Source organism: Mastomys coucha, chromosome X (assembly GCF_008632895.1).
Source record: "Mastomys coucha isolate ucsf_1 chromosome X, UCSF_Mcou_1, whole genome shotgun sequence".
NCBI lineage: Eukaryota > Metazoa > Chordata > Mammalia > Rodentia > Muridae > Mastomys > Mastomys coucha.
The window spans coordinates 135,565,295-135,572,955 of NC_045030.1; positions in this window are offsets into that span (position 1 = coordinate 135,565,295).

The following is a 7,661-nucleotide window of genomic DNA, read 5'->3' on the forward strand; positions in this document are numbered from 1 at the left end:
AGAAGGATAGTGACCGGTATCTAGATTCTAATGATGTGAAGAAAAGTCAGGAATACTTTGCAGATGCCTTGGTTATGGGATATGAAGTAAAGATGATTCCAAGGCTTTAGACTTAGCTGCTAGAAGTATAGAACTGTGACCCACACAAATGAGCAATTTTGGAGAAGTGGGCACTTAGAAATTCTGTTTGAATACCATCATTCTCCTGCTGTAACAAATATCTGAGACTAAGCAGAGAGATGGCTCAGCCTGAGGACCTGATTTTGATACCCAGAGCCCAGGTGGAAGAAAACTATCTCTGTTCATCTGTCCCCTGGCTTCCACACATCTTATGTACCATGTTGTATATGTGTGTGTGTGTGTGTGTGTGTGTGTGTGTGTGTGTGTGTAATAGAATCCCAGGAAAGAAAATCTTTCAAAAAGGAAGGAACATCTATTCAGAATGCAACTGAAATGATGCAAACCAGCAATTTGCTTTGAAACATGGAGAATTGCTAGAGGACTTGAGAAGCCTGGCTTTGGCTGAATAAGAGAGACAAAAGCTTGTGTGAAGATGATTCAAGAGAAAAGGAGATTAGATGTGGAGACAATGGATAGAGAAAGCTCTTTTAATGAATTTTGCTGTAAAATGGAGAAGCAAAATGGGCAGAAGCTAAAGGGAGATATAGAGAAAATGGAAAGCTTTCTTTTTAAAATCCTGGTGACTACATGTAGAAGATGAAATTAATAATTTAAGAAAAAAATAAAGTGTTCTTCTATATTATTTATTTTTATAGTGCTGAGATAGAAGCCAAAACAAATGCTCTCCTGTTGAGCTACATCTCTATATTCTTTGGTCAATAAGAAGAGTTGGGATTAAGGGCTTAAGTGGAGCTAGTAAGTGAAGGGGATAGAAATTGAGCCTAATCTTCCTTACTCTACTGGACACAGTGGGAGGAAGCTGTAGTCTCAGCTACTCTGGAGCCTGAGACAGGAGGGTAGCTTGAACCCAGTTATTTGAAGCTGGCTTTGAAAACATAGCAAGACACAGTCTGGAAAATCAAACCTCTCTTCTCATTTACAAACCACTGCCCATTAAGCTCTCTCCCTTGGACACTTGGTGCCACACTATCCATCACATATTCAGACATTTGCTTCCTTGGGATACAGGTCAATGTTTTCATTTGCCATTTGATTGGGTGAGAATTAAATCTATAAAACATGTCTCCATCTAATCATATGGTCCCTAAGCATTCTCCCCATGCCCCTTGATTTTACTTGTCATGGTAGACAGAGGAACACATTAGAGAAGCTAGTCTTTACTGGTTTTGTTGTTGTTGTTGTTGTTTTCTTGTACTATTGGTTTAGTTGATAGAGAACACTGTTTCTCTCCTATTTTCCTGGACAAACCTCTAATATTGCCCCTGATCGTAGTTCAAGCTATCTTAGAAGCAGTAGTCATTTCTGTAGGTGTTTTTTATCTGTCCGAAGGAATAGTCAAGACTATTGGCCAATGGGAGTGAGATGTATGGTGGAAAGCTCTGTTGTGTGTAAGAGATTTTCTCAGGGACACACAATACATATCTACTCATCCACAAAGGGAACTCATGACAGACCAAAGTGATTTCTGTCTGAAAAATACAAGTTGGTACAAGATGGAATCTCAAGGTAGATTTGATTTGCATTTCCCTGATGGCTAAAGATACTGAACATTATTTAAGTGCTTCCTGGCCATTTGAGATTTCTCTGTTGAGAATTCTTTGTTTAGATCTGTACCTCTTTTTAATCGCATTATTTAGTTTGTTGATACCTAGTTTCTTGAGTTCTTCCTATATTTTGGAAATTAGCTCTGTGTCAGATGTGGAATTAGTGAAAATATTCTGCCTCTTCTGTAGGCTGACTCAGTCTGATTAACAATGTCTTTTGCCTTACAGAAGCTTTTTAGTTTCATGAGGACTCATTTATTTATTTTTTGAATGTTTTATTAGATAGTTTCTTTATTTACATTTCAAATGTTATCCCCTTTCCTGGTTTCCCCTTCGAAAACCTATCCCATCCTCCCTCACCCTGCTTCTATGAGGGTGTTCCCTCCACCCATCCACCTTCTCCTGTTTCCCTGCCCTGGCATTCCCCTACACTGGGGCATCAAGCCTTCACAGGACCAATGGCCTCTCCTCCCATTGATGACCAACAAGGCCATCCTGTGCTACTTGTGTGGCTGGAGCCATGGGTTGCTCCATGTGTATTCTTTGCTTGGTAGTTTAGTCCCTGGGAGTTCTGGGGGTACTGGTTGGTTCATATTGTTGTTCCTCCTATGGGGTTGCAAACCCCTTGAGCTCCTTCATTCCTTTTTCTAACTCCTCCATTGGGGACCCTGTGCTCAGTTCAATGGTTGGCTGCGAGCATCCACCTCTGTATTTGTCAGGCTCTGGCAGAACCTCTCAGGAGACAGCTGTATCAGGATCCTGTCAGCAAGCACTTCTTGGCATCCACAATAGTGTTTGGGTTTGATAACTGTATATGGGATGGATCCCCAGATGGGGCAGTCTGAGGACTCATTAATTGTTAGTCTTAGTGCCTGTGCTATTGGTATTTGGTTAGAGACATTGTCTCCTGAGCCAATGCATTCAAGGCTATTCCCTCCTTTCTCTTCTAACAGGTTCAGTGTGTCTTGTTTTATGTTGAGGTCTTTAATCCATCCACTTGAATGTGAGTTTTGTGTAGGGTGATAAATACAGATCTATTTGCATTCTTCTACATGCTACTTTGAGATTCCATCCTACACCTGTCAGAATGCCAACAATCAACAACACGTGTGACAGCTCATGCTGGCAAGAATGTGGGACAAGGGGAACACTCCTCCATTGCTGATGATAATACAAACTTGTATAACCACTATGCAGTTCAATGTAGTTCCCCCAGAAAGTTAAGAATTGATCTACTTCAGGCTCCAGCTGTACAACTCTTGGGCATATATTCAAAAGATACTCCATCCTACCACAAGGACACATATTCAACTATGTTCATAGCAGCTTTATTCATAATAGCCAGAAACTGGAAACAACTTAGATGTTCTTCAACCAAAGAATGGATAAAGAAAATGTGGTACATTTACACAATGGAATATTACTAAGCTGTTAAAAAAATCATGAAATGTGGGCTGGAGAGCTTGGCTCAGGGGTTAAGAGCACTGGATAATCTTCTAGAAGTCATGAGTTCAATTCCCAGCAACCACAAGGTAGCTCACAACCATCTGTAAATTGCATCCAATGCCTTCTTCACATAAAATCAATAAATAAATCTTTTTTTAAAAAAATCATGAAATTTGCAGGCAAATGGATGAAACTAGAAAAAAAACATCCCAAGTGAGGTAACCTAGATCTAGGAAGACATACATGTACTCACTTATAAGTGGATATTAGCTGTAAAGTAAAGTATAACCATGCTATAATCCACAGAGAAGCTAATAACAAGGAAGGCTCAAGGGGGATACTTGATCTCCCTGGGAAGGGGAACTAGAACAGATACTGCAATGGTTGGGGGTAGGAATGGTGGGACTAGGGATGGAGGCAGGGATGGGAACAAGAGGGATTCAGTGAGGTGGGGGAAGAGATGGAGGAAGATAGTACATGGAGAGACTACTAGAAAGGGACATATTTGGGAGTTGTTGTGAAAACTTAAAATGAAACCCTAGAATCTATAAGGATGAACCTAATGAGGACAATGTGGTGTATTGAGCCTAAGCTAGTCATCTTCTGTAACTAAGAAGGGTTTCCAGTGGAGGGACTGGGCCATCAACCTAGCTGTAAAACCTTTGACTTACAATTTGTCCTGCCTGCAAGATGTGCTGGGGTAATGGTGGCACAGAACTTGTGGGAGTGACCAACTAATGACTAATCTGACTTGAAGCTAATGCCATGAGAGGGAGCCCATGCCTGACATTGGTCAAGAACCAAAGGCTGGATAGCTCGGAGACCTAGGATAGAACCAAACACAACTATCCAAAAAACAGACAAACAAACAAAAAACAAAAACAAAATCAGTGAAATGATTTTAATGCTATTCAGCTATACTCATCGACCAGAGCCTAGAGTCACCATCAGAGAGGCTTCATCCAGCAGCTGTTGGGAGCAAATGCAGAGACCCACAGCCAAACCCTAGGCAGAGCCAGAGGAACTTTGCAGAAGAGGGAAAGGAAGGATTGTCAGAACCAGTAGGGACAAAGGCACCACAGGAACATGGCCTACAACATCAACATCAACATCAACTTAGCAGGACTCATAGAGGCCCCACAGAGACTGAAGCAATAATCATGGAGCCTATATGGGCCTGAGGTAAGCCTTCTAGATGTATGTTATGGATGTTTAGCTTTATGTTCTTGTGAGAATCCTAACAGTGGGAGAGGGTGTGTCTCTAACTCCTTTGCCTGTTTTGGGGACCCCTTTCCTCCTACTGGGTTGCCTCATCCAGCCTTGATGTGAGAGTTTGTGCCTAGTTGTACTGAAACTTGATGTGCTCTGTTCAGTTGATATCCCTGGGAGGCCTGCTGTTTTCTGAAAGTAAAAAGGAGGATGAGTGGATAGGTGGGAGAGATGGGAGGAATGAAGGGAGGGGATGATGCAGTCAGGATGTATATTGTATGAGAGAAGAATAAATAAAAAGAGGGGAAAAAGAAAAAGAAAGAACTTGGTGAGCCAATGAACCTGTATTGGGATTGCTAACAAGAGTGACATGGAGGGGGTTACTTAGAAGGAGCAGGGATGACTCCAAAGCAGCTGCATTGCTGAGAAGCCCATGTCAACACAGGTGATGACTCAAGAAAACTAAAACCCTGGAGCTCGCTGCTGCAGCGGTCCCCAACCCAGCAGTGCAGTGGATCAATCTCTTCCTCCGGTGCTTGTTCTTTCCCTTTATAAAACTCAAGAGGCGGTATTCAAGAATCTTCCAAGTTTCTGCTTTCCCTGGCATCTGAGGTTTCTGTTTGCCATTGGAGTTTCATGTGCCTCCCTCTCCATCCTGGATGGAATGGTTTCATTTAGTAGGAACCCACCATTCAAGTACCAAAGTATCAGTGTCACCTTATTGCAATTGTGCTCCACTGTAGGGCTGGCAAAACAATCAAAGGAATTCTTTCAGAGTAGGGAAGTGTCACACTCCCCTTCCCTTAGCTAGCCACCAGCCAGGAAGATTCAAATATGTGAATCTGGAACACTTGGAGAAGTATATGGTCCTGTTGGGGTAGCTGAATTGTCTATCCCCAGAAAGAAGAGCAGACTCAGAGCAACAGAGAAAAATGACAGTCCAAGGTGACACTACTTGGATACTTTTCAGGCTCTATTTCCAACTAAACAAACACAACATTCTGAGTGAAGAGGGGAGAAATAGAGCGGGTCAGGGTAAAAGGAAGAAAGCTGACATAAGAAGAGTAGATCCGTAAAAGATACTGCAATTGTGTCTGAAAGGAGCAGGAAGTGAAAACCCAGTGCATTAGTTATTTTTCTTGTTGCTGTGATAAAAAGATAAAGATAAGAAGCGAGGGAAGGAAGAGTTTATTTTGGATCGCAGATTTAAGGGAGTGAAATCGTCTCAAGGCAAGGAAGTTAGGGTAATATCTGGATTCCTGGAAGCATGAGTTTGTAGCTTTGGGACTCCTGCATTCCTTAGATCTCAACCGAACAGGAAGCAGAGAGATTGGACAGGAAAGTGGACTTGGCTAGAAAATTCCTAGTCTACCTCCTCCCCTTAACTCACTTCCTCCAGCTAGACCCTGCTTCTTCTAGTTTCCATATCTTTCCAAACTAACTCGAACAGTTGAGCATCATGTGTTCAAACATATGAGCTGGTGAAGGGTATTTCACGTCCTAGTCACAACACCCAGGCTTATTCTGCTTAAATGTTAAATATTAGTATTTGGCTGCAAACCCAGAGATGAATCTCTGTCTTTCCTATCCTTATTTATGTGATCACACGTATATTAATCACTTCTTTAGTCACTGGGACAAAATACCTGGCAGAAAGAACTTAGGAGATGAAGGATTTATTTTCACTCACAATTTTATGTTGGGAAAGGCATCATGGGAGACTGGCTCCTGTCCAAAGTAGCTAAAACCATAAGGCAGCTTGCTCAGATCTGGGTGGATGAAGAAATAAAGCCCTTGGGTCAGAAGTGAGGCAGGGTTACAACTGACTGGCCCCTTCCATATGGCCCTAATGCTGAAAGCTATGTCTCATGTCTAAAATATTCCATAACCTGCCAAAACAGCTTTAATCATCTGGGACCAATTGCTGAAATATATGAGTCTGTGGGAAACATTTCACATTGAAACCATAAAAAACATACTTTAGGGACTGGGAAGTGGGCTCAGTAGGAAAAGTGATTTCTGCATAAGCATGAGGACGGACATAAAGCTTGGCATCATAGCAGACTATTTTCCTGGTGCTCTTACAATGAGGTAGGAATAAAAAAAAAAAAGAAGGACAATCTCCAGAAGCTTGTAGACCAGCTAGCCTGGTACATGCAACGGCAAACAACATAAAAGACAAACAACATAGAAGGCCCTGTCTCAAACCAAGTGGAAGGAGAAGATTGTCACCCAGGGTTGTTCCCTGCCCTCCCTGTGCATGCTCTGATGCACACTTACATGTGAACACACACACATACATTCACACACATATATGTATACATATAAATACGTATATACATGAGTCAGAAACACATAGACACACATTCTAACTTGTGACTTTAAATGCTTATTTCTGAGCATGGAGAAAACCTGGAAGCAATTTATTTTATTTTATTTTATTTTGTTATGAAGCTGTTATGCCTCTTGCCTTCTCTCCTGTTTGCAGGACATATAATCAACATAGTACTCAAAGCATCTATCTGCTCCTAAGAAGCACCTTGGCTGGCCTCCATTAAACATGCCATATATTAAGAGAGCTTATGTAGCACACAATGGGAGCACAGCATTATGTTTTTCATTTCTTAATCTAATCCTCTGCCTTTAGATACTGGAAATGAGAATTAGTCAGAGTCTAATCTCTCCAGGGATGTTTTTCTTTCCAGGCAAGCCTGTTCTGTCTCCTATAGAAAACAAGATGAAATTCAATCTTGAGGTGATGTGTCAGGAAAGGATAAGAAAAGAGACAGGCCAACCACACTGGGAGTAGCCCAGCAGAGGCAAGTACCCCTAGAATCCTGATAAATCCTGTTTTTCTAAAATCAGTATTTTGGGGGCACATAAAGATAAGGAGAATTCCTAGGGTTTGTTCCCAACCAGTCTAAATACCCAAGCTCTTGGTTCAGAGACAGACCTTGTTTCAAAAACTAAGGTTCAGAACAACTGATGAAGACACTAGTCATTGGCTGTTGGTCTCCAGACACATGTGTATACAACTGTATGTATACCTGCAGGCATATATAAACAGATGCTCACTACCCTTCCACTCCCCCACACAAATGGTCCATTTCAAAGGAAGAAACAGAAAACTTGCATCTGAGTCTCACGCAGTCTCCACAGCCCATTATTTACCTGCCTTGATGACAAATTGCACTTTTTCCTACAGAGTTCCTACTAAGTGCTCTAAACCAGATTAAAGGCACTATCAACTGTGGAAAATCATGGACTCTATTTGTTCCTTGGACTGATAGCATACCTTACCATAAACTGTGTGGCACACAC